The sequence below is a fragment of the Colobus angolensis genome, unplaced genomic scaffold (genome assembly GCF_000951035.1).
Source record: "Colobus angolensis palliatus isolate OR3802 unplaced genomic scaffold, Cang.pa_1.0 Scaffold228, whole genome shotgun sequence".
Lineage (NCBI taxonomy): Eukaryota > Metazoa > Chordata > Mammalia > Primates > Cercopithecidae > Colobus > Colobus angolensis.
This window is the reverse complement of record NW_012115466.1, coordinates 225,529-253,504: the sequence shown is the minus strand read 5'-3', so window position 1 is coordinate 253,504 and position 27,976 is coordinate 225,529. Positions and strand designations below refer to the sequence as shown.

Here is a 27,976-nt window from a genome sequence, read left to right as displayed (position 1 = left end):
GGACCTGGAATTCTGCATGTCTAACAAGTTCCTGGGAAGCACATGCTGCCAGTCACGGGAACACACTTGGAGTAGCAGGTGTGTACCCCATTACATGTCATTACTGATTCCTTACAAAGTTATCAGTATTATTTGAGATGGAGTCTTGCTCTGTCACCCAGGCTGGAGAGCACAATTTCGGCTCACTTTAACCTCTGCCTCCCCAGTTCAAGCAATTCTCCTGCCTCAACCTCTCAAGTAGCTGGACTACAGGAGCATGCTACCACGCCCGGCTCATTTTTGTATTTTTAGCGGAGATGGGGTTTCACCATGTTGACCAGGCTGATCTCGAACTCCTGACCTCTAGTGATTTGCCTGCCTTGGCCTTCCAAAGTGCTGGGATTACAGGTGTGAGCCACTGTGCCTGACTTTACCAACTAATTTTTAATCACTGCAAATCTTCCATTATACAATGTATATATCTCAACATTGTCATGTAATTGGCTAGTTAAGTTTATTCCTTTGCTCTTATTATACTATTAAAAAAACTATGATAAATATTTTTGGGGTGAGAAATCTTTACACATGTCCATTAACATTTCCTTAAGGGAATTTTCTTGAAATGGAAGTACTTCATCAGATTTATTCAGAATTTTAAAGACATTTAATACATACTGCCAACTAGTTTTTAGGGAAGAAAACAATGCAGTTTTGAAAGGTACACGTTAACCAGTTAGTTACATTACCCTGACCTGAAATTTCTTTTGGTGTGTAGTTTCCATTTCCATAATAAGCCCATTGAGTTCTCTTGTATCTTTTTTAATATTCTATAATCGATGTTTGCTCATGAGGATGTCTGCCCCTAGCTGGCCAGACTATTAGCCTGAATGCTCAGCACAGCACTAGATGCTAAAGAAATGAGAGAAGGATGAATAGTTAAGTGGAAACATGTATCTTTCACTAGATAAATACTTCTTTAGAGCACTGTAGTGGGGGCAGTATCAATTTAATTTCTAATACATCAGACACTTTGACCACTAATTAAAACCTAAGCATGAAAAATTACTTGCTGCCTCTTATGGAAAACAACCCACAACATCCTTTGGTGTTAAACTATTTCCTAAAACTCCCAAATCTGTGCATAGCTGGCCATAGTTTTAAAACTACGTGCACCAAAACTGGTGGGGCTGTTATTATTATGCTTAAGGTTTTATTAATGGCATTATATAATAATGCTTTTGTAATTTTTTGATATAGTATAGCTCATCATATGATAGTTCTCTTATAGTATTTTGCAAATCCATCCCACATGGACCTTGTTTTTATTTATAATTGTGGTATTTTATTCATCATGATTTTTTGTATTAATTTTGTTTTTTAAAAATATCTCATTAAATGTGATTTGCACCCCTTACATTTTGCAACCAGTATGAGTGCCTGACTTGCTTTATCCCAGTGCTAGTCCTAGAAGTTAACTGTAACTTAAGATTTTTGCGCAGTAAGGTGAAAGTTATAACTTAAATTTTATACAGGTAATATCAAGTAATACCACTTAATCAAATAACATTTGCTTTAATTTTTACTGGTGTACTTAATTATTTTTCTTCTAGTTGTTACTATCTAATCAAGAACCTATTCAAGTCACTGTACCTGTGGGCGTGGTATGAGATATGCTTGCTTTTTGTAGGCAACAACAGGGAACGTTTGGAGTCAGGGAGCTATTCATACCAATGCTTTCCTTTGTCCATTCAAAATTCTTCCTTTTGTTCAATTATGACTTTGAAAAATACCTTTTGATTGCTGTTGTGTGATAGGAACCATGACAGGTAAATGTTATGAGTGAATAAAAATGAGTAAAACGTGATATTTACCTTCAAGTTGTTCCACATTTGCTAGTGGAGGGACATCGTCACATGAAGATCAGATTAAACCCGGAGTTTAAGTGGGACCAGAGAGGAAAGACAGGGACACCTGGAACACAGGAAACATGTGGCCATGCCTAAGTCGTCTCTTCCAGGAATGAATTTTGTGCATGTGTTATACTCACCACACGCCATCACATACACCCCCACACAAACACACACAGAGATATATTCTTTAGCATTTAACCCATGACCATTTTCTTGGGAGGATTTAGATGTTTTGGCCAAAGTACATTTAATCTAGGTCAAATTTTGCAAGAGAAAACATGGAGTGTATTTGTTTGAGCAGGGAAATAATGCTGTCTTGGTCTTGAAGCCCATATGGCATCATGCATAGATTGAGAATCATCATGTCTGCTGAATTGTGTTATACTGACTTCAACGTTTATCATTGATGAGCAGCAGCTGCTGCCAGGAATAGTAAATCACATCTTGCATTTTTATAACAAATGGTATCATGGCTTTTCTGAATAACTGATTTTTAATAGAAGGCACAAGTCATCACTACACTATATATAGGAAGGGTATAGATTTATTTATGTCATTCATTTTTGGCAATTTTATTTGATTTCAAAATATTTAATTGAATGTTCACTATGTGCACATGAATAAGCTTAAGTCCCTATTTTTAAGGAGCTTAAAATCCATTTAGGAAAAGGACATGTCTGTAACTAGAGTTTAAAGCCCAATGTCGTTATGTGTTGAATATAGATATAAATCACTTGGATGGGAGTGAGTGGGAGAAGGGAGCATTTGGCTCGAACTTTGTTGGTTGTGCAGGTTTTGTTTTATTTAGGTGGTAAAACACTGCAAGGCATTTGATGCCAAGAAGATAGGATGGGCAAGAAAATTATGAAGGTAAATGCCAGTTTGGGGAATTGGGAAGTAATTAAGTGTTGCATCTCAGTGCTTCTGAACCCTGGCTGCACATTGGAATCATCCTGGGAGTCTTAAAAATACTGGTGCCCGGGTTTAACCCCCAGTGACTCTGATTTAATTGGTTTTTGGTATGGCTTATGCATCAGGATTTTTAAAAGGTCCCCAAATTATTCTTATGTGCAGCCAGGGTTGAGAACTTCTGCTGAAGACTAATAAGTTAGCCTGACTCTATGGGAGGTAAGGCAGAAAAAAAAAAATAAAAAAATAAAAAAGATAACAGAACATGCTTGTCTTGTGCTGCAAAAGACCATAGAGAATTTAAAGGAATATTCCTCTTAGTTCATGTGGAAAATGTTAAGGGTCAGGGATTCTCGTTTACCTTTACAAACGAAAAAATAAGACAGTCAAAGAAGGCTTGAAACTAAGGTAACGTGACTAGTCTCTAGAACTCATCGTGAGAAAGGACAGGGTTTGAGGTTAAGGAGAGAGAACTTTAATTACAAGAGAAAGAAAATTATAATGAAAAGAGTCAGCAGTTTGGCTCTTCATGTTTGTCTTTGGCTCGAATTGGAAAGTATGGAAACTTCATCTAAAACTATTCTTTTTTTTTTTTTTTTTCCTTTCATCAACTACCAAATGTGTATATGAGAAAGGGAACACACAAAGGGAAGTGAACAAAGTAGGGTGGGTGAGCTTTACTCAGAATAGATGGAGGGGAAGTACACAGCCACTGTGCTATCCTTTCTCACCTTGAATTGGTCTTGTAGGTGCAAGGCTTCCTGGATTCTTGAACAATTACTAACTTCTCACCATTCAGGTCTTCTTAATTCTGCCTCAGCAGTGACTCCTACATTCCGTCAGATGATAGCCTTCTCTAGGAAATAAAATGAAACCTCCTCATCCAAAACTTGGATAAATATGCTGGGTGCAGTGACTCATGCCTGTAATTCCAGCACTTTGGGAGGCTGAGGTGGGCGGATCACTTGAGGTCAGACCTCAAGTTCGAGACCAGCCTGGCCAATATGGTGAAACCCCATCTCTACTAAAAATAAAAAAATTAGCTGGGCATGGTGACACATACCTGTAATCCCAGCTACTCAGGAGGCTGAGGCAGGAGAATAGCTTGAACCCCAGAAGTGGAGGTTGCTGTGAGCCGAGATTGCTTCATTGCACTCCAGTCTGGGTGTCACAGTAAGACTCCATCTCAACAACAAACAAACAAACAAACAACAACAACTTGGATAAATAAAATTGCCCACAGGAGAATCTTCTTCTTCGAAAAATATGTATACTTCCAAGCCAGTGTTTCTCAACTTTTGCAATTATTCTAACACTCAGACATGCTTCGATTATGACATGCCCACCAATTCCCCAGTGCAGTTACAATTCTTCACCCTCCACTGTGGGCTGTTTAATGGCTCCAATGGTTATAATTGTTTTATTTTTATTGCCTAGCACAGTGCCACACATATATTCAATAAATGTAACACTTTTACTTCTAGGTTCCAAACAAGACCTTGTTTCCGTGGACTTGTAGTACCTAAATAAAGGACAAACTCTTGTAACATTTAATTTTCATTAATTTTCTGTCTTTCCATATTCCATAGTGTCCTCCCACTTCATTCTGGTTTTCACCATAAAAGAAGATTTAGTTCATAACAGGTTTTTTTTTTTTTTTTTTTTGTGGTAGTAAATGTCTGATTTTTTTTCCATTCATTGTTACATTTCGTGAACTGGCTCTTGCAGGAATATCAGCGTCAACTCGCTGATCTGCATCTGAAACATTCCATGATGGACTGTCACTCAAGGGAACCATTATATTTCCACACGTAGAGAAGTCCCTTTGCCAATCACAATAAAATGATACAACAACCATGACACAGAAAGAATGAGCATGCATCTACCAGTTCTTATCTTACTGCTTCTCTTTAGTTCCTACTCAGTACTTCCTTTCCAAAGAGACAGCTTCCTAATTTCCCTACCTCCTAATGTATCCACTGTCTTCTCTCTCCATTTCCGTCAAATACATAACTGCCAGATACATTTTTCTTAAATATAAGTATGATAGTCATTTTCTTACTCAAATATTTCAGTGGATCTCTATTTCTAACTCAAATGTGTCCTTCTGAGTTGGATATTTGTAAAGAACTTCACACTCTGGCCTAGCTTTCCCTTCCCGACGCCTGTCCTGCTCACCTTTACATGAGGCTCCAGCCTATTGTGCCTATTTGGTGCCCTTTCAATGCAGCACATTCTTTCCTACCACATTGTCTTTGTCTTGGCTGTTTCCTTCCTATGAAATGTCTGGATTCCCATCAATAGAACATTAACTCATCCTCAAGGTCAGTTCAAAATCAGTTCCTTCATGAAGAATTCCCCAATTCCTGTAAATAAACATGATCTCTCCCTTCCTAATCTCTCCTGAGATCAGGAAATCTCAGTTCTGAGAAACAGAACTGTCTTTCTGTTTCTCTCAGAATCCTCCGCTTGGCTTGTTTTATAAATATCTGTAGCCTACAGTATTTCCTGAGATGATAAAGGACTTGAGGAAATGGTAGGTACATTTGGTACCTACCTTGAGGAAATGGTAGCAACACAGTAGGCATGCCTCAAGTATTTGAGACATGTTTCCTTAAAGTGTAGTGAAAGATTAGGGCCTAGAGGCATATGCTATATATTTTACATTTGAAATATTAAAAAGGAAGCCTAATGGGAAGGCAAAGAAATTATCTAACATAGGGCTTTGTATTCCCATAATTTTGAACTCTAAAATCACTATATATTTTTCCTTGTACCAGCCTTCACCTCCCCAACCCCATATACACACTCACACATGTACACACAGGTATAGAGGGGACTTTTGCTCTGCATAAAAGATAAGCAGGTTAACTCACTATGATTATTCCGAATTAGATAAAAATATGTAACACCCTTGACATGAAAACAGTCTTTGGTGAAGAAGAAAAGCTTCATTAACAGTTCTTTAAATGCTACTTTGGAAAGGAAATATAAAACAGTATGATTATATATTTAAGAAGAAAACTATAACGTATTTCAACTCTACCTGGTAAAATGTGGAATAAAAAGTAATCTGGACATACCAAAAAAAAAATGTCCAAAGAGCTTCTGTTCAGTACATGCCAAAACTGTGAACACTTGAACATTTAGTGACATCTGGGTAAAAAGAGTCAGCCGGAAAAACAATCTGTTTTTATGACACATTTTTGAGATGAATTCAAAGAGCAACTTTTAAGGACAAAAAAGCAAATTAGTGTTTTATGTTGGGGAGAATATTTTATTCTTCCTTTTGCAGGGCTGCAACTCAGTAACCACATCCCTTATAATGCTGGCACTGACATCTCATAAATGCTCCGTAGGTTTAGTGACATGGCTCTTCTGGGAGCTCACCTAGGCAACTAACATTACCACTTCTAGTTTTTGCTTTCGATGATAGACCTAGTAAAATTTGGATGTCCCTGATATGTAATGGTAACAACTGAAAATGCCATTCTAATATTTTCTGTAGCAAAGAATGAAAGAGCTAAAGGGGTTTTCTTTGTTAAGTCAGCCTAGGTAACGCAAACATTCTCCTTTCCAGCTTTTTGTTGATTTTATTGTGATTAAAACACCATCAAATGAAAAGCTGAATTTACTGTTAAAACTTAAAGTTTCTTATGAACAGTCCAGCTATTGCATTACCAAAAGATGCCAAAGGAAAATGAAATGTTCTCTCTACATGCAGATTGAATTTAAAAATTAATCTTACTTTTTAAATGCCTGGCACATTAGCCTATACATACTTTTAAACTGTGTTCCGTTATCTACTGTGTTCCATAGCTCTACTCTGACTGCTATGATTCAAGTCCTGGAATGAAGAGGATTACTTTCTTCTGGATGTATCCCTGCCTAATCCCTCACCCTCTTCAAATTCACTCTCCACCCTGAAGCCACAGAGATGTTTCAAAAAGTGTATTATATCATGTCATCTGTTGAAATTCTGAGGTTTCTCTTTGTCAGGCCATCTAAGGCTTGTGAAGGCCTGGCTTTGCCTTAGTTCTCACCATTTTGCCTCTTGCAGCTCTGGCCCCAGTACGACTGCGTCCTGTGCCCTGACCTATGATACTACGCTGGGCTTTCATTTCCTCTCTTGAATGTTCTTGTTTTTCGCTCCCAGGCTGTTTCCTACTCAACCTCTCATTCTCAGTTCAGCCCTCACTACTGTAGAGATGCTTTCTTGGCCCCCTCTCACATGCCCACAGCCTCTTGTGATTCTTCTTTCATAGAACTTGCCCCACTATACTGTGAAAGTGACTTTCTCCCTCTCCATCTAGGCAGTCAGCTCCATGAGGATCACTTGCTATGTCTTTTTTTGATCTTTCTTTCAATATTTCCTAGAACAGGACCATGAACTGGGGAGGTGTTGATTATGTCTTTGTTAAAATAACATCCAATCTATATTGCTTAAAAGTAGCTCACATATTTTATACCCCTATTCATTTCTCTTTTACATTAATTATCCCTTTTCTGTACCTGCTTCAAAACAAATAATACAGTACCCAAAGCCATTCAACAGGCTTGAGCACAAGACCATAAACAAATCAGTTTAGTTCACTAAACACTGTTCATTTTCTAAATACACAGCAGATATTTCTGATTTCAGTAGCTATTCTGATTGGTTCATTTTAGTTGTTATGTTTGATTAAATTGATTAGAGGAAACTACACTCCATGAAGAGGTGATCAGAAAAATTGGTGCTTGTTAGTCTCTGATGAAAAATGGACCAGCCTATTTAGCATATCATCTAAAGCTACCTTAGGATTTTTTTTGGAAAATTGTTCTGCAGCTGAGTCTGCAGTCAGGGTCCACAGCGTACAGAGGAAGTCACATACTTGGAGGCGGTGCGCTAAAGAAGTGTTACTGATGGTGATGAAAATGTGCACTGAAAGAGAGCAATGAAGCAGGAGCTGTTTGACCCATTGCATGAACTGCACTACATGATAGATTTCCCTTGTGTACACTCCTCATTGCATTCACCATCTATTCCCACACTCCATGACAAAACAGACACACAAACACACACATTCTGGCAAGATTTAGGTAGGAAGTAATCCAGCCAGGAGAGATAGACACAGTGAGATCTAGAGATTCTATTTTTACAAAGGTCTTGTAACTTGCAGTCAGAAATGGTGTCAGGGAAAGTGGCGATTGCTGTTTGCCTGGGTGAGTCTGTCATTAATTAGTAAGAAAAGCACTGTTGGTATTTTGAACAAAAGTTATTATAATTAGGACAGTTGCCTCATTTGTAAGGAAATTCAAACTGTAATTTTTGGCAGTGATTTAAGGTTAACAGGTGAAGAAGTTATGCTCCTTCAATTAAAGAAAAGATAACTAAGGATTTATGTGTGTTACTATATATGTCTTTCCCGTTAGAGTCTAAATTCCTTGAAGGCAGATATGAAAGTACAACTACTGCAATGATGGTGACCAAAATTCCATGCCTCTTGTACATGACTATGTCTAGACTGGGGCATTTCTTATCATAGAAAAGTATGAACCTGGCTCAAATATTGTTTTATTTTTACTTGAAGCACAATCTCTTTTGGAGTGGATCTATTTAGATTATTTCTAAGCGTTTTTTTGAAGAGTCATAAAGGATGCACTGGAAGGCTATCTGATCTTTCCTTGACATGGGCAGAATTATGGGGAGCATTTGATGAACGGAGCACCCAGCTAAGTCAGCAGCTATGGGCAGTGGAAAAGAATGATGGATGTGAGCTGGGCTGGGAGGCAGGGAATGGGAAGCAGTCAGAGGAGAGAGGGGCTTTCTTATGCTTTATTTCACCAAATCCTCACAAGAAACTTGCAATGGAAATTGTGTTGTTTTCTTTTATATGTGAAAAAATGGAGGCTTCTGGAGATTGAGAGATTTGTTTGCATAGGCAACGCATGGAAGAGGCAGGGTTTAAATCCAAGTAGTTTGAAGCAGTGCTCTTCTTTACATACTACAACACATGGCCTTACCCACAGCAGACTTGGAAGTCATTGTTCTTGAGTTTTCTTCTGCTTTGACATGGTGTGGCCTTGGGCAAATCACTTAGTCTCTCAGGATTTGTTTCCTCAGCTCCCAGCACAACAGTGCCTTCCCTGTGTTCATTACAGCAGTGTTGCAGTGGCCTAACAAACTAGTGCAAGTCAGAAATCACTTTGTATTTGTAAATTGCAAAACACAAAATGAATATAAAGGGTTATTATTATACTTATGGCCCTCAGCCTGCACCTGAAGAAAGAGCAAAGCAATTTGAGAGACATTGGTAGCATGGAATATGAACTTGCATTTGCAATTTCATAAAGACTTTTTTTTGCTGCAAGGGTCTATTAATTATAACTGCCAGTCTTCAGTGCACTGCTTATCTTACGTACAATTAATTATTCCATAAATCAAATAAGCGAGTTGTTGGCAAATGACATCTGCAATCTTTGAGCTGACAGCAAAATATATTATGAACCATAAATATCTCAGGCCGACTTTTCTTTTCTAGACATTTTGGTGCTGCTACCCAGGAAGAGATTATAACTGTGAAAAAACACTTGTGCTTGCTGGTGATAGCAGAACATGTTCAGCCCTCTCAGCAACTGAGGGAGCAGTCCTTTAAGTTCTGATCTCAGGTCAGCAGGCTCATTTGACAAGACCAAAGCGGGATAATGGAGACATCATCAAAGTAATTAGTCAGGCCTGCTAACATACTTTGTTCTGAGAACTCTGGTCTCTGAATACTACTTTTCTGATCTTATGTGATCCTAATTCCTGTCTTTGCTAGCAGCAACTGGAAAAGTGCCTGGCACATAGTAGATACGCAACAAATGTCTACCTCAAACTCCAGTCTTAGACTATTTACTTTCTATTTCCTCCGCACTGTTGACGGATTGTTTCTTCTCCTGAATGTCACTTGATTAATCTCTAGGGTCTAATGCTGTGTGCAGACTCTGCTGTATTCTTCTGGGTTGAGCCTTAGCCTAAGGCCTTGGTTATCTTATTGGCTTCCAGTCAGCTCACAACTGACCAGTTATAGTTTTGCACATGTTCCTGGCCCTCTACTGCTCTCTACCCTCCTGTGAAAGCATTGGCCTACTCAGGGAGAAGGGTGACCCTTTGCATAGCAACTGTAGTTGGGTGATTTTGACAGAATATAGTCACTCCTGGTGGCTTGATTTAATGTATTTTAACATCATCCACAAAATATCTTTTTCCATTTTACAACAGGGTTACACTTCTTCAGGAAATTTGCAATGTAATCTACTCATGACCTAAAGAGATATAAGTAGTTTTCAGTTATTTAACTTAGTAAATTGTTTGTATATTGGTAGATTATAAGATATCTCTTTCAGTCTTTTACCATTCTATTATCCCTTGCTCTTTTTCTCTACACATTATGCCAATTACAATGGAAATGTCAATTTATTTTAACTTATCAATGTTTCTTTAAAACAGCAAACTGCTCTGTATGTCCAGGCATACCAGCATAAAAAGGCCATACCATCACAATCTGTCGTGAAATATGTACTATATTCTATTGATTCTAACATGTACATCTTTTAACATGTTAATATCTCTAAAATTGGCTGCATTTTACAAATGAAGGCATCTTAGTACTATTTCAGGACCGAATGGACAGTAATTTTTATCTCTTAGGACTCTATAAAATGGTGGCATATTGTGCAACCAAGGTGCCTTAGAATTGATGAAAATTAGTCTAAAGCTAATCATAGCTAAAAGTTTTAATTCATATTTGGCAGATACTGTGTGGTGTCTCATTCAATCTCCTTCCATTCTCCTTTTGCTGTGCTTTCCTACACAATAGTTGCAGTGGTGGTATCAAAGTAGTGACTTTGTGTTGCTTTAGAAAAAATTCCTGGAGTCCCAGCCCATAATCAACTCTTCTAGCCTTTCCAGCAATTTCATAAACACTGAATTCCCTGCATTGAATCCCTTGCTGCTTAAAATACCTGGAGTAGTTTTGGTTTTCTTTACTGGTGTATTTGACAATTACATCAGATTATTATATGTACCCTAACACAAATAAGTCTATCAGAGAAATAAGAGGCCCTTTACCTGTTTTCTTTAAATGAAATGTGGCTATTTATTTATTTATTTATTTATTTATTTTGAGATGGAATCTCGCTCTCTCGCCAGTTTGGCGTGCAGTGATGCAATCTCACCTCACTGCAATCTCTGCTTCCCAGGTTCAAGTGATTCTCCTGCCTCAACCTCCCAAGTAGCTGGAACTACAGGCATGCGCCACTACGCCCAGCTAATTTTTTTGTATTTTTAGAAGGGACGGGGTTTCGCCTTGTTGGCCAGGATGGTCTCAATCTCTTGACCTCATGATTCACCCGCCTCTGCCTCCCAAAGTGTGACATACAAGCATCAAGGTTTGTCATCATGATTAAAGTAAATGCAATGCAAAAAATTTCCTCCAGAAAAGCAACAGTACTTAGAATTTCTATAATCTCATCATATGACCATAAAAATAAACATTATTATTTTAATAACATCTTCAAGTTCTTTAAGGCCAAGAAGAATAAGCAAACAAATAAGTGGACACATAAATAAATCATTGTTAATTTATGAAAAGAGAATTCACAAAATACTTTCACATTTATCTCTCCATTTGTCACTTGGAAAACTGAAGTTTGAAGAAAAAGCAAAACAAAACACTATATGGGATATCAAAATGAACCGTCTTTCTGACCTTAAATAAGTCATTTCATTTTGCTCTGACTCAGATCCTTTTTCTATAAAATATGGAAAATAAGACCTGTCAATTGCCTGGATTTCAAAGATATTGTCAAGAAAAATATTACATAATGCCCTTGCATATACTTGAGAAAGTACTTGTAAATTTTGGATATTATTAAACTTGGATTGTGTACTTTTAGTATTATTATTAATACTTCACAAAGTGTCACAAAAATTTGAAATTAACCATATGTAGGAGATTGATCTAATAGAACACATCTACCTCATTTTCTTTCTCAAAATTATAGTTTCAATCTGCACTGTGAAAGAGCTCTGTCCATTGACGTGATAATGAAATACATTCCAAGGTTAAACCAGGACTTCTCTGAAAGCCATTAGGGATCAGTTCGATGCTAAAAATGATTCACTAATAAATGTTCCTCATTTTAAGTTCCCTTCTCAGAAATAATTAAAGGGTACATCTCAGAGACCAGTAATTTTCAGGCTAATTGCCACTTTTTAATCTAAGTTTTTTCTTCTTTTTTTTTTTAATTTAAATTTATGATACTTAAGCCACACATCAACATATTCACTGAAAACTTTAGGATGTGTCAGTTATGCTGAACAAAGAGAGAAGAATTAATTACCTATCTTTGCCTTAGAATGAGATTTTCATTTCTATTAATTCTTATGTATAAAATCAAACAGATGCCTCCTGCAAGCATCTTTTGTATGATTTTTCATTGGTTTAAGCAGAGTTAGATGTCAGAGTTCATTTTAACATAAAAAAATTAAGCTTTAGATTTGACAAATGTATTTCTTTCACTATGCAGCTATGGAAGACACTTAAATACATAGCTATTATATCTATTTTAAGTAGCAATGATAGAAACTTCAAAATAATTACATTTCTGTAGCTAATGCTTAAAGATAGTTTAATGTGGTGGTTGGATGTACAAACTCCGGAGATGACTGCATGAATTCAAATTCTGTGTTTCTCTATTTGTAAAAGGAGACAATGACAATATTTGCTTTTCAAGATTTTCATCATAAGCATAAGCATTAAATAAATTAATACATTTAACAACGGTCTTTTTTTTGTTTTTCTTTTGAGACAGGGTCTATCACCCTGGTTGGAGTGCGGCAGTGTAATCATAGCTTACTGCTGCCATGAATTTCTGGGCTCAAACGATCCTCCCACCTCAGCCTCCCTATGTGCTGGGATTAAAAGTGTGATCCACCACACCTCATCATAATGGTCTTAAAAGAGACCCTATTTCATGTAAGTGCTCAATAAACTGTTACCACTTACTGTGACAAGATACAATGCTATCTCACTTTTTTGTCCACAGGGCCTATCATACTTAGAAACTTGACTCCTGATATGTTCTAACCAAGTAAAAATGTTTTCTTATACTTCACACATAATGCATTACATTAAATAGCAGAAATAAAAACAATAGGAAATAATCACAAATTAGTGAGCTCAGGGATTGGGCTTGTCTTTAATTTTCAAATATGTGCCATGATTTTCTATATAATTAGAGTACATGAAAAGAGAACAAACCAAATCTAGACATCTCTAACTCTATCATTACAAGCAAAACATATTTGAAAACATTCAACCAGTTGATTGTATTCCTCAGCTTTCCTACAATGGTTACTAAATTGCACACTTGGAGAAAGCATTTGCCCCCAAATATGTGTCTGTTAAACTTTAGTTTCTTAGGATGCTCAGTGAAAATAAAAATGGAGTACCATAGTCAAATAAATAAACTGAGAAAAATTGCACACTATATTCTTTCCTATAAATTCACATTGTTCATTAGCATAGTATAGTCTTAAAATAAAGAAACCATTGAATTATGTTTAACCAACTTTTCCAAAATATTTGATTGTAAGATCAAATTTGTCCTCATTTGTGGAATATTCTACAGAACTGATGATTCAAAGGATGTACATTTGAAAATGACAGCATAAAAATAAAAACAAGATCTCTAAGTATGCATATTTATGCAAAAATTATACTAGCTAAATATCAAACTATTGTTTTCATTTATTCAGACTTTCTTGATGCACTTGATATGGATTATATAAATCCATGGACAAAAGTGACATCAGTACAATGGTGAAATCGGAGTTTCCTACCATAATCTCCGCATAGTGCACTGATTTTGACAATCACCGATGGATGACAATATATTTGCCAGAATCTAGGAGTTAAATGGAAAAGGTAACAGCACACTGTTGGAGAAAAATATTTGAGAGTGGATACATTCAAGAGAGTATGAAGAACAATTACATGCATCACCTCACCCCCAGGGTCCACTTCTTAGTGCTGAGATAGACTCCCTTCAGCGGGCAGTTCCTCCCATGGGGAAAAGGAGAGTATAATGAGTGAGTACCCAGCTTTTCCAGCTGTGTGAGGCACATCCCAAGTAGCCCATCATTCTTTCACTCAACTCAGAATATTGAGCTAAGTGGCTGGGACAGGGCAGAAGCAGGAAAGAAAGGAGAGAACTCACAGCAACCAGGACTTGAAACTCAGTACAGGGTACATATCCTTTGAAGCATTTCACAGAGCCCATCAGGAGGCCCACCCATGAACCACTTGGGACACCATATCTGTAGCATCTCTCCACAACTGGCCCATAGGCACCCCCAATGTTTTGTACATATTCCCCTTCCCTTTCCCCTATAGTCAGTTGCCTGCACATGCACTCCAGATGGTGAGTGTGAGCCTTTACATATAGCTTTTGAGTACATGCAGTCAGCAGGCTCAACTTTGAAGGATTGGGAGGCATACAAAATTGAGCATTTCAGGACACTGTCCCAGAGGAAACAAACAGAAGGCTTTCAGGACCCAGTTTGGTTTTGTGGATTTAAGAGAAGATACACAATCATCAAAATTTCTTCTCCACTCATCCAAGAAGTATAGATTGGGTGAATCCATAGAAAAGATCTGAGAGAACCTCAGATTCCCTAACCAGGCTGACTGTTGAATATACTTCTCTCAAATCCAGTCAGTAAAGACCAGAGAAAGTGACTCCTTCAAATGTGAAGATAGCAGTGCAAGACTTTGAGGAACATGAAAAATCAAGGACACTTGGCACCACCAAAGGGATGTAATTTTCTGGTACCCAACCACAAAGAAATGGAGATACACAAATTGTCTGACAAAGAATTCAAAACAATTGTTTTAAGGAAGTCAGTAAGCTACAAGAGAACACAGATAGAGAACTTAATGATATTAAGAAAGCAACACATAAACAAAATAAGAAGTTCAACAAAAAGATAGAAATTATTAAAAACAACAACCATGATTTTGGAGTTGAGAACACAATGAATGAAATGGAAAACACAATAGAGTTTCAATAGCAGAGTTGATCAAGCAGAAGAAAGGGTCTATCAACTCAAAGACTAGTCATTTGAAATTATTCAGTAAAAGAAGAAATAAAAAGGAATGAAAAATGCTTATGAGATTGATACAACACCATGAAGAGTAGTCATATATGCACTATGGTAGTCTCAGAAAAAGAAAGAGATAAAGGGGAAGAAAACTAACTTAAAGAACTAGATCAGTCTCCCCTTATCTTTAGTTTTGCTTTCCTTGGTTTCAGGTACAGTACAATGGTATGTTTTAAGAAACAGACAGTGAAAGAGAGCATGCAAATATTGACATAATTTTTATTACAGTATATTGTCATAATTTTTCTGTTTTATTATTAGTTATTGTTATTCTCTTACTGTGCCTAATTTATAAATTAAACTTGATCATAGCAATAGTGGTGGTGGCTTGTCTGGAGTGGCCACTGCCATGATGCCAGCTGCAGCAAGGGAGGTGTAGCTAGGGCTGTGCGCTCCGCAGAGCCGGTGGGGTCCAGGAACAGGTGATCCTAGTGGGAGCCCTATGTGCTACTAAGTTGCTGGGGTGGGACCCTGTGCTCCCAGGCATAGCTGCAGCTATCCAGTCATGGCTCCAGCCCGTGGCATCCCTGTGCTCTAGGGGCCCTGGAAGTCCCCTGCCCTTATAGGCTTGGAAGGGTCTGCTCCTGTTCCCTGGTCTCTTTCTACTGCTGGTACCTGCTCCATGGCAGAGCAAAGTTGTGGATGTGTTGTGATAGCTGAGCCTGGGAGCGGTTGAGACCTGGTCAGGTGTGTATGGTCAGGGCGGTTCTGATATACCAGCCTCCCCACTGCCTTGGCCCCCTCTGGAAACTGCTTCTGAGGCTGAAACTTTGGATGCTAATGAGGAAGGATGGTGGGGGAGACCAGGAGGTCTGAGAGCATCTAGGTGTGGGCCTGTGGACACCCCTTAGTGTGGATAGCCTGGGTGCTGTGGATGGCATGTTGATGGCAGTGAAGCAGACACATTCCTAGGTGGGAACGGGTGGGTCTCTGGTGAAACCTCACCTTCAAGCCAGGAGCAGCTTGAAGCATGGGGGAATGACTGCCAGTTCTGGTTGCAGTCTGTGATCTGGAGTGAAAACTTCATTGATGCCTTTTAGCCAATTGGATGGTGCTTTTTCCAGACCCACAAATGACTGGCCAACGACCAAGCAGTATGCACTTCCTCCATTCTGAGCCCATGAAAACCCCAGACTCAGTCAGACACAGACACTCATCAGGATGACACACCAGCAGATAGGACTGACCCACTTTGGGTATGCACTCTGCTGAGAGCTGTCTATCACTCAGTAAAGCTCCTTTCTGCCTTGTTCACTCTCCAGTTATTCACATAACCTCATTCTTCCTGGATGCGGGACAAGAACTCAGGACCTGCTGAATGGAGGGAAGGAAAGGAGTTGTAACATGCTCCTGGCCAGGTCGCCAAGCTGCAGGTGGTGACATACTCCTGGACTATGGGAGTGAAGAATGGTGACCCTTCTAGGGGCCCAGACCTTGAGATTCTCCAAGCCAGAGCTGCTGTAACACTATAACTCTCCTGCCCTCTGTTGGTGCTGGGTGGCCACCCCGTGCAACAGGAAGCAGCAGCAGGCCTGGGCCAGACCAGGAGCTGGAGTCCTGAGTGGGGTGGTGAAACTGAAAGGGCTATAACACAAACCAACCAAAACACGCCCCACTCACTTGCTGCATTGTGGGTGAGGAGAAAGAGAAAAGAGCTGCAGCCCTTCTAGGAAGCCAGATCTTGGGGTTCCCTGAACTAGGGCTGTGACATGCTGTAACACCTTCTTTAGGATTCTGCACTTCCTGGCATCTCTGAGATTTTGGATACCACTATGTTCCCCTTGTCCAGATGCTGGTGTCTGCAACAGAAGCCACTTGTTAAACATCTGGTCCAGCTGCAGCTTCACATGGATGCAGTGCCTGTGCCAGTGCCTGGAGCTGCCCAACCCACCAGGGTTGGTATGCCTGGCCGTGTGCAGTGCCAGATCCCATACTACCTCACTCACACACACCTCACTGCTCCACGGCTGGCTAACCCTTGGCAGGAGTGAGATCCAGGCCGGTAGCATGAGCCAAGTGCAGCCTACAAGGCTGAGTGGACAGAACAAGCCCAGGGGTATGCACAAAACTCAAGCAGAAGCACTGCTAGCCGCAGAGGTTTCTGGCTGGCAAAGTAAAACCCTAAGGATCCTGTGACAATAGGTACATATGTATAGGCAGAAACATAGTATATATAGGTTTTGGTACTATCCATGATTTCAGGCAGCCATCAGGGAGCTTGGAATATGTCCCTATAGATAAGGGAGGAGGATTTTAATAGCTGAAAACTTCTCCAATCTTGGGGAAGATGGGGCATTCAGGTACATGAGGCTCAAATGTACCCAAATAGATTTGACTTAAAGAGGACTTCAGGCCGGGCGCGGTGGCTCAAGCCTGTAATCCCAGCACTTTGGGAGGCCAAGACGGGCGGATCACGAGGTCAGGAGATCGAGACCATCCTGGCTAATATGGTGAAACCCCGTCTCTACTAAAAATACAAAAAAAAAAAAAAAAAAAAACTAGCCGGGCGAGGGGGCGGGGGCCTGTGGTCCCAGCTACTTGGGAGGCTGAGGCAGGAGAATGGCGTGAGCCCAGAAGGCGGAGCTTGCAGTGAGCTGAGATCCAGCCACTGCACTCCAGTCCGGGCGACAGAGCAAGACTCCGCCTCAAAAAAAAAAAAAAAGAGGACTTCACTGAGACACATTATAATCAAATTGTCAAACATCAAAAATAATTTTGAAAGCAGCAAGAGAAAAGAAACTCATCACATACAAGAAAATCCCATTAGACTATCAGATTTCTAAGCGTGAATCCTGCAGGCCAGGAGAGAGTGAGATGACATATTTCAAGTGCTGAAAGAAAAAAGAATTGTCAACCAAGAATACTTTACCTTGCAAAACTATCTTGCAGAAACGAAAGAGAGATAAAGACTTTGCCAGATAAAGAAAATATGAGGAATTTTATCAGTAGCAGATATAAAATTATAAAAAATGCTAGAAGGAGTTCTTCAAACAGAAAAGTAAAGATGCTAATTAGCAATATGAAAACATATGAAAATGTAAAACTCACTGGTAAAGGTAGCATATATTGTCAAGTTTAGAATATTGTGATACTGTAATGGTGGTGTATAAACCACTTTTCCTCTAGGATAGAGGTGAAAAGACAAAATTATTAAAAATAATCACTATGGGCTGGGTGCAGTGGCTCATGCTTGTAATCCCAGCACTTTGGGAGACCAAGGCAGACGGATCTCGAGGTCAGGAGATTGAGACCTTCCTGGCTAACATGGTGAAACCCAGTCTCTACTAAAAAAAACACAAAAACTTAGCCAGGTGTGGTGGCAGGTGCCTGTAGTCCCAGCTACTCGGGAGGCTGAGGCAGGACAATGGCATGAACCTGGGAGACAGAACTTGCAGTAAGCCAAGATGGCACCACTGCACCTCCAGCCTGGGTGGCAGAGTGAGACTCTGTCTCAAAATAATAATAATAATAATAATAGTAATCACTATGTGCCAGCGCAATGGCTCACGCCTGTAATCCCAACACTTTGGGAGGCTGAGGCAGGTGAATCATGAGGTCAGAAGCTTGAGACCAGTCTGGTCAACATAATGAAACCCTGTCTCTCTTAAAAATACAAAAAAAAAAAAAAGCTGAATGCGACTGTGTGTTGCTGTAATCCCAGCTACTTGGGAGGCTGAGGCAGGAGACTGGCATGAACCCAGGAGGCAGAGGTTGCAGTGAGCCGAGATCATACCACTGCACTCCAGCCTGGGCAACGGTGCACGACTCCGTCTCAAAAACAAAGACAAAAAAACACTATAATAATTTGTTAATGGATATACAATATAAAAAAAGTAAATTATGATATCTAAAACTTAAACTGTGGAATAGGGGAGTAAACATGTAAAGTGTATGCAATTGAAGTTGAAATCAGTTTAAAATAGACTGTTAAAAATATAAGATGTTTTCTGTAAGCCCCATGGTAGCCACAAAGTAAAAGATAATAAATTAAAGCATACCACTGCAGAAAATCATGAAATTACAAAGGAAGAACAAGACAGGAAAAAAGGAACAAAAGAACTACAAAAGATAAAACAATTACCAAAGTGGCAATAATAAATCCTGATGTATCAATAATTACTTTATAAATGAACTAAATTCGGTAATCAAAAGACCTACAATGGCTAAATGGATAAAAACAAACAAGAAAGATTCAGCAATATGATGTCTACAAGAGACTTATTTTAGCTTTAAGGACACATATAGGCTAAAAGTGAAGAGATGGAAAGAGCAGGATGAGTATCTGCCATTTATATAACATACAATAGGTTTTAAGTCAAAAACTGTACAAAGAGACAAAGATATTTATAATATAATACATAATATCTCTATAAATTTGTAATCACATATAATGCATATGTTATATAATGTATATCCTTATATCTAATATACATCATTATATCTTTATATTATTATATATGCCATATGTAACTGCAAATATATGATATATAATTATAAATATCTTTGTCTCTTTTTGCAGTTTTTGACTTAAAGTCCATTTTATCTTATGTAAATAACAGATATGTTTATCTTATATATTTATATAATGAGAAAGGGGTTAATTCATGAAAAGGATATAACAATTGTAAATATATAGACACCTAACATCACAACACCTAAGTATATCAATCAAATATTAACTAGTCTGAAGGGATAAATAGATAAAACAATAATAGTATTTCAAGATAATATGCATGGTAGACCACATATAGTCTATTGAAATTGTAAAAAATAAAAACACAAGTGGACTTCCTCATAGTTACACATTAGTGAAAAGAAAGTTCTATTTACCACTCTTGCACATTTGGTGGATATTCTCAATGTCCTACACTATGCTAGGTCTTAAAGAAGTGTAAGACTTGCACATGTATCTTGAAAGAGTAGATCATTGCCAATCATAGAAAGAGAGAGGAGTAGAAAATTCCAGGCATGGATAAAGGTGCAGAGGTGCAAATATATATACACTACTCAATAATAGGTAAGGGAGTAATGGCAACAAACATTAAGGAACGTTGTCTACAATATTGCGAAGGGTCACAAAGGTCATGTGTACTAACATGATGGTTAACTGTCTATAGCAAAGCTTTGAGTAAAAGTTAAATTATGTGCAGCCCAGGTATTGAAATTTGACTGACAACCAATATAAATGAATTCATATGTTTATGAAAAATTCTTCTTTATTTCTTTTTAACAATGACCTAGTAGATTCAGAATAAAATTTTCAGTGCTTTTCAAGATAATTTTGTTACTATTTGAAATAAATAGTTCTAAATATTAAAAAGACAACCTGAATTTTTGCAATGTTCTTTCTAAATTTATAAGCATGAAATTTTCATATTGCAGAGATATTTGGGGAAAAAATATTTGTTGTTTATATATACTCACCCAGAATCTACACAATGACAAATTTCCTTAAGTTTCTGACAGCAAAAAAGAAAATGAATAACTACAGAGAATCACAATTGGAACATATTCAAGAGGTGGAGAATCTATTTAAAACCGACAACTCAACAGATGTAGTCTAGTCAATGGTTATATTTGCATAAGCATGAAAGCCAAACAAACATGTCTGAAATCTCATTGGTAAAATACTTCATGATTTTAAAAATTTGGGGGGGAGGGGTTGGCAGAACTCCTTTTTAGATTTGTTGCATCCCCTCAACAGAAGAACTGACTGCCAAGGAAATCCAAAACACATCCATGAAAGCAGAAAATTATAATGTGACAATTCTTCACATTGAATTGAAATGGATTCACCCTAAAAGCAGAGCCAAATATCAGCCATTGTCATGGGCCCCCAGGAGGACTGAGTCTGGTGGTGCAAGAATACCAGAATGCAAATGTGGTGCAGTGACAGCAATAACACATGTGTGCACCTTGAAGCCAGAGGGATGGAAACCCCAGCCAATGCCTCTTTCTCTTGTCAGCCATTTAAATTCCAATCTTGATTAATAAGCAATCCAGGAGGCAATGAAAGTGGAAGGAATACATATTCCTCCTCTCACAAATCTTAAACATTAATAGGAGCAGGGTTCTTGTTTCACAGAAAAGCATGATTGTAAGGTTTTGGCCCCTACTTAAGAAAAATTCTCAAGATACCAATGAAAGTACTTTGATTTATAGATTAATCCAGACATTTTTATGTTCTGTAGACCTGACATATGCTTGACAGAAACCCCACAAGGTCAGAAAGTCCTGTTGTCTAAGAAAGAATTTCTCTTCTGCTTTCTTGCTCATTTTGGCCTGAGAGAAAGGTGATACTACAGTTAGTTGTGGTCTTAATAAAAAGCATTTAAGTCAGAGTTCATAAGTTTAGGCTTCTTTCTTTCTCAGAAATTATTGAAAAGAATGGCTTGCAATTTTTAAAAATTTATTTTGGGAGAGATAATTATATTATTTAGGGAGAGAGATAATTATATTATTTTTCTGAATCTCTCAAGCATCACATAACAGTAAAAGATTCATGAACCACTGATTTAAAAAAGGTACAAAAGCAAAAGTTTTTAAACCACCTGCTATATACTAATTTGACAATATTAAGGGGCAATGCTTCTGGTGTTTTTAAAGAAATTGGAGTAGTGGGCAGGAGAGCTATAATTAAGGAGGAACACTGCACTGGGATTGGACCAAGGTTTTATATTAAGAACAACATTCTGTTTTATCCTAATTAGTATAACTTATTCATTCCACAAACATGTATTGAATAACTTCTGAAAATAAGGCTCTTTTTGCCTTCAGCAAGATATCTGCGTGTAAAATAAAAATACTAGCACTAGTTATACAAAAACTGTGAAATAATACATCAGCAGGAGGCAAGATCAAAACAAAATAGGGCCAGGTGTGGTGGCTCATGCACTTTGGGAGACCGAGGTGGGAGAATTACTTCAGATCAGGAGTTTGAAACCAGCGTGGGCAACACAGACACCTTGTCTCTACAAAAAATAAAAACATTAGCAGGGTGTGGTGGTGCATGCCTATAGTCCCAGCTACTTGGAAGGCTGAGGTGGGAGGATCACTTGAGCCCAGAAGGTAGAGGCTGCAGTGAGCTACGATCATGCCTCTGCACTCAAGCCTGGGCAGCAGAGCAAAACCCTATCTTTAAGCAAACAAACCAACCAACAAAACAACAGGAGCCCTGTGGTGTCTCTCCCCATAAATAATATAACAGGCAATTTCTTGAATACTAAAACTGGTATTCCTTATAGATTATTATAGTGGCCTCACGTTAAAGAGAAGAACCCGAAGCCCGAGAAGTTGAGGTCATTCCTTTATATTAATAGAAAGTTGCAGAATCAGACTCAGTTCTCTAGATTCCTAGCCTCGTTAAATTTTTTTGGTATGACACTATCACTGTTAACAACAACCAACAAAACCCAAACTGCTCAAAACATTTTAATCCAAGGCAAATCTTTGTTTCTTCTGGTTTGCTGGAGTGGGAGGTGGGGTGGAGGGACTTGGGAAGCAGTAGGAGGAGACAGTGGAGATTTAACATTCTTGTCTATGCTGGAGTGCTGTGCTAGGTGCTTCCGATTTTAATCTTTTTAAATGCAAGAACTCTGTGAGATCAGTGCTATCCTCTCCATTTTCCAGATGAGGAACCACCAGTCTCAGAGAAGCTAAGAAATTTATCCAGACAGCCACATTTTTGTGAGTGGTGGACTTAAGATTTGAACTTGTTTTGTTTCCAAGTTCTTTGGTCTTTTTGCTGTTCCTTAATTGTTGCCTGTTACAGGATGCCTTGCATTTCTTCGTAAATGAGTCCGATTTTTGCCTGCCACCTGGTTTATATGACTGTCCAGATTGATTTTTCTTTTAAATTTACATTTTGCAACTGTAGGCTTTTTTCCTTTCCATTTATCTCCTGCCTCAGTCATGAGGTTGGAAAAAATGAGAAATATGCTGGTTTTGTTTGGACTGAGAAGATTCCAAAATGTTTGGCTGCACCTCAAAACCCTGTTAAAATAATATTATTTATAACTTTCTGCTTGGTCAATTTTATTTTAAGTTTGGCTATCTCCCATAGGAGGCTATTCTTTCTCCTTCATGGTAAGGTTTGCTGCTTGAAAGCCTTAATCTTAAACATTTTTCAAGTAAGACTCAGGTCCTTGCCTTATGATTAATACGAACTCGTTAGATAACAGCCCCAACCACTCTGAAGCAGTTCATTGCAGAAGCTTACTCTCAGCAGTCGTGGGTGGCGTGTTAGCAGAATGAATGCCATAGGTTTACACATGAACCATCAGCCTTGCTCACAAAATATGATCTGTCCAGCACCGTGATAGGTTGCATTTTAGAGCTAAGCTTTGGGGTGACTGTTTACCAGAATGCCTTCTGAGGAACACAAAGTAAAGTTTTCTTTTTTTTTTACATTCCTCCTCAGTAAGGTTATTGCTGTTAGCAGATTTGTTTAGCTGCCCTAGCAGCTTAAGACATTTCATTGACTTTTGAGCAGATAATTTGATTTTTCAGGCTCAGATGGGGGAAAAACAGCTAGCAGAATCATTACAATGGAATATCTACCACAAATACCAGGGAGGCCGGCTTTTGACAGGACATAACTAAAGAGACTTGTCTTTGCCTCAATGTGTAACTGAACACTGTCTAAAGCTGACGGCAAAGCAATGTGAGTTATAGGGCCCAAGGATTTGTTATTTAGAAACTTAAACAAATAAAGCTTGTTCTAAAAGGCCTTTCTTTTTCACACAAAAACGATGGTCAGTGAAGCGGCAATTCTCAGTGAAACGACAATGCTTCTCTCTCAGGAGCAGCTACCCTAAAGGAAACACAGCCAAAACATAGAGACTGAGTCATTAACCTAAAAATGTAGTTACATAACTGCTAAAATTCCACACTTTGCAGGCCTGTGGCCTCACTTTCGCCTTTAGAGACATTCCTATCCCAGTGGTCGCTAGCAGCCACTGCTCACATTTCTCCATCTCTCTGCCTCCCACCAGCTAAACACCTATTGATTTTCCCAGAACTCTGAGCTGTCTCCATAATAGAATGATTTGGCGGATGTCCTGTCAAATGCAAAAGGAAACCTCTGCCAGACTGAGCATTAGAACATGGTGTTTTTTAATAGAAATGTGAAATATCAGTGCAATTATAAATCAATAAAAACCCAGAGGGAAAGAGAATCTCATTTGAGGGAAGATCTTTAAGTTTTTTTTTTCCTTTCTTTTTTCTTGTAATGAAAAATTAGATCGGGGAACCAAATTTATGAGGTAAAAATTGTCAACAAAGTATTCCTAGCTGTTGCTGAGGCTGAGAAAAAGGAAAGCTAAATTATGCATGCAGTGTGAGTATGTGAATGACACATTTTAATATATTAAGGAGTCAAAATACCTCTCATTTTTTATTTGTGTTTTTGGCTGTTGCCCAAATTGTTATTGTTTTATTTATTTTGCTAATGTCGTTCTCTTATGCCTTTTTCCAAACCATATTTTCTCCATATGCTGGATGATGTTTGTGGATTTTCAGTATGTGTTTCAGAGTCTTAAAAGCTCATGCTAGCTTGCTTAACATACCTGCCTTAACTCATGATATAGAACCCTATGGAGAACTATGTTGCAACATGGATGCAGTGCCTATACTAAGGCACACTGCCAAGCTGAAGACTGTCAGAGAGCATCACTAATGGAGGTAAGCCAGTAGGGTCTAAACAGTTTCACAGAAAGAAGGTATGACCAGATGATAGTCCATTAAATTGCATTGAGGTGCAGCACTGTGCTCTAAATTGGTGTACTCCATGAGTTTACATGTTGAGGCCTAATACCCAATGTGATAGTATTAAGAGGTATGGCCTTTGGGAAGTGATTAAGCCATAAGGTGAGGGCTTGACCCTTATAAATGAGAATAGTGACTTTTTAAGAGGCTTGAGTGAGCTCCCTGGCTCTTTTTTGCCATGTGAGGATGCAGCAACAAGTCACCATCTATTAAGCCATTACCAGATACCAAATCTACTCATGCTTTGATGTTGGACTTCCCAGCCTCCAGACCTCTAAGAAATAAATCTCTGTTGCTTATGAATTACCGAGTCTAAAGTATTTTGTTATAGCAGCCTGAATAGAGTAAGATATGCAGCAAGTAAATAGATCACTCACTATAGCCCGGATCTGTCCTTCATTATGACAGGGTTGTTTCTTGCACTGGACGTAGGTTCCCTTTGCTAACCTCTTACAGGAATTCTAAACTTTGTGAGGGAAAATGCAGAAGTGTGAGAGAAGAACAAGGAGATATGTGAGGAAGAGAGATGGAAATGGATTGAGACTGTTGAAATAGGAGAAAATATCTTGGTTTTGACATCATTTTCAAAGAATCATAGTTATCAAATAAAAAATTTCACAATTATCCAACATTATAATAAAAATTCAGTGGCTAGCAAAATGGCTGAATAGGAACAGTTCCAGTGTGCAGCTCCCAGTGAGATCAATAGAGAAGATAAGTAATTTCTGCATTTCCAACTGAGGTACCTGGCTCATCTCACTGGGACTGGCTAGACAGTGGGTGCAGCCCATGGAGGGCAAGCTGAAGCAAGGTGGGACATTGCCTCACGTGGGAAGTGCAAGGGGTCAGGGAACTCCCTCCCCTAGCCGAGGGAAGCCATGAAGGACTGTGCCATGAGGAATGATGCACTCCAGCCCAGATACTACCCTTTTCCCATGGTCTTTGCAACCCACAGACCAGGAGATTCCCTCGGGTGCCTACACCACCAGGGCCCTGGATTTCAAGCGCAAAACTGGGCAGCCATCCCGAGCTAGCTGCAGGAGTTTCTTTTCATACCCCAGAAGTGCAAGGAACATTTAAGTCTGCTGAAGCTGTGCCCACAGCTGCCCCTTCCCCCAGGTGCTCTGTCCCAGGGAGTTGGGAGTTTTATGTATAAGCCCCTGACTGGGGCTGCTGCCTTCCTTTCAGAGATGCCCTGACAGGAGAGGAGTCTAGAGAGGCAGTCTGGCTACAGCAGCTTTGAGGGGCTGCAGTGGGCCCCACCCAGTCTGAACTTCCCAGCAGTTTTGTTTACACTGTGAGGCAAAAACCACCTACTCAAGCTTCAGTAATGGCAAATGCTCTGCCCCACAGCAAGCTCAAGCATCCCAGGTTGACTTCAGACTGTTGTGCTGGCAGTGCGAATTTCATGCCAGTGGATCTTAGCTCACCTGTGAGATAGTACTGTTCACTCCCCTGGAAAGGGGGCTGAAGCCAGGCAGCCAAGTCGTCTAACTCAGCAGATCCCACCCCCATGGAGCCCAGCAAGCTAAGATCCACTGGCTTGAAATTCTCGCTGCTGGCACAACAGTTTGAAGTCGACCTGAGATGCTCGAGCTTGCAGTGGAAAGGAGCATTTGCCATTACTGAGGTTTGAGTAGGCGGTTTTCCCCTCACAGTGTAAACAAAACTGCTGGGAAGTTCAGCCTGGGTGGAGCCCACCGCAGTGCCTCAAAGCTGCTGTAGCCAGACTGCCTTTCTAGACTCCTCTCCTGTCAGGACATCTCTGAAAGGAAGGCAGCAGCCCCAGTCAGGGGCTTATACATAAAACTCCCAACTCCCTGGGACAGAGCACCTGGGGGAAGGGGCGGCTGTGGGCGCAGCTTCAGCAGACTTAAACGTTCCTGCCTGCTGGATCTTAAGAGAGGAATGGATCTCCCAGCACACAGCTCAAGCTCTGCTAAGGGACAGACTGCCTCCTCAAGTGGGTCCCTGATCCCCATGCCTCTTGACTGGGAGACACCTCCCAGCAGGAGTTGACAGACACCTCATACAGGAGAGCTCCAGCTGGCATCTGGCAAGTGCCCCCTGGGATGAAGCTTCCAGAGGAAGGAACAGGCAACAATATTTGCTGTTTTGCAGACTTTGCTGGTGATACCCAGGCAAACAGGATCTGAAGTGGACCTCCAGGAAACTCTAGAAGACCTGCAGCAGAAAGACCTGACTGTTAGAAGGAAAAACAACAAACAGAAAGGAATAGCATCAACATCAACAAAAAGGATGTCCACACAGAAACCCCATCGAAAGGTCATCAACATCAAAGACCAAAGTTAGATAAATCCACGAAGATGAGGAAAAACCAGCATAAAAAGGCTGAAAATTCCAAAAACCAGAACATCTCTTCTCTTCCAAAGGATCACAACTCCTTGCCAGCAAGGGAACAAAACTGGACAGAGAATGATTTTGACTAACAGACAGAAGTAGGCTTCAAAAGGTGGGTAATAACAAACTCCACTGAGCTAAAGGAGCATGTTCTAATCCAATGGAAAAAAGCTACAAACCTTGAAAAAAGGTTAGAGGAATTGCTAACTAGAATAACCAGTTTAGAGAAGAACACAAATGACCTGATGGAGCTGAAAAACACAGCATGAAAACTTCGGGAAGCAGATACAAGTATGATACACAAGTATTAATAGCTGAATTGATCAAGTGGAAGAAACGATATCAGAGATTAAAGACCAACTTAATGAAATAAAGCATGAAGACAAGATTAGAGAAAAAATAATGAAAAGGAACAAATAAAGCCTACAAGAAATGTGGGACTATGTGAAAAGACCAAACGTAAGTTTGATTGGTGTACCTGAAAGTGAGGGTAAAATGAAACCAAATTGGAAAACACTCTTCAGGATATTATCCAGGAGAACTTCCCCAACCTAGCAAGATGGGCCAACATTCAAATTCAGGAAATACAGAGAACACCACAAAGATACTCCTCGAGAAGAGCAACCCCAAGACACATAATCATCAGATTCACCAAGGTTAAAATGAAGGAAAACATGTTAAAGACAGCCAGAGAGAAAGGTCTGGTTACCCACAAAGGGAAGCCCATCAAACTAACAGTTGATCTCTTGGCAGAAACCCTACAAACCAGAAGAGATTGGGAGTCAATATTCAACATTGAATGTTCAACAAGAATGTTCAACCCTGAATTTTACATCCAGTCAAACTAAGTTTCATTAGTGAAGGA

At 39.3% G+C, this 27,976-nt stretch overlaps 1 long non-coding RNA gene across 1 annotated transcript in view; it reads left to right on the top strand.

Annotated features, from left to right (window-relative positions):
* Positions 1 to 16,238, top strand: part of LOC105513281 — a 91,374-nt gene extending 75,136 nt beyond the window's left edge. Inside the window, exons 2-3 of the long non-coding RNA XR_001001980.1 lie at positions 12,636 to 12,799; positions 13,582 to 16,238. This is a non-coding gene — a long non-coding RNA (uncharacterized LOC105513281). The remainder of the gene's footprint in view (positions 1 to 12,635; positions 12,800 to 13,581) is intronic.
* Positions 16,239 to 27,976: the final 11,738 nt, after the last annotated feature.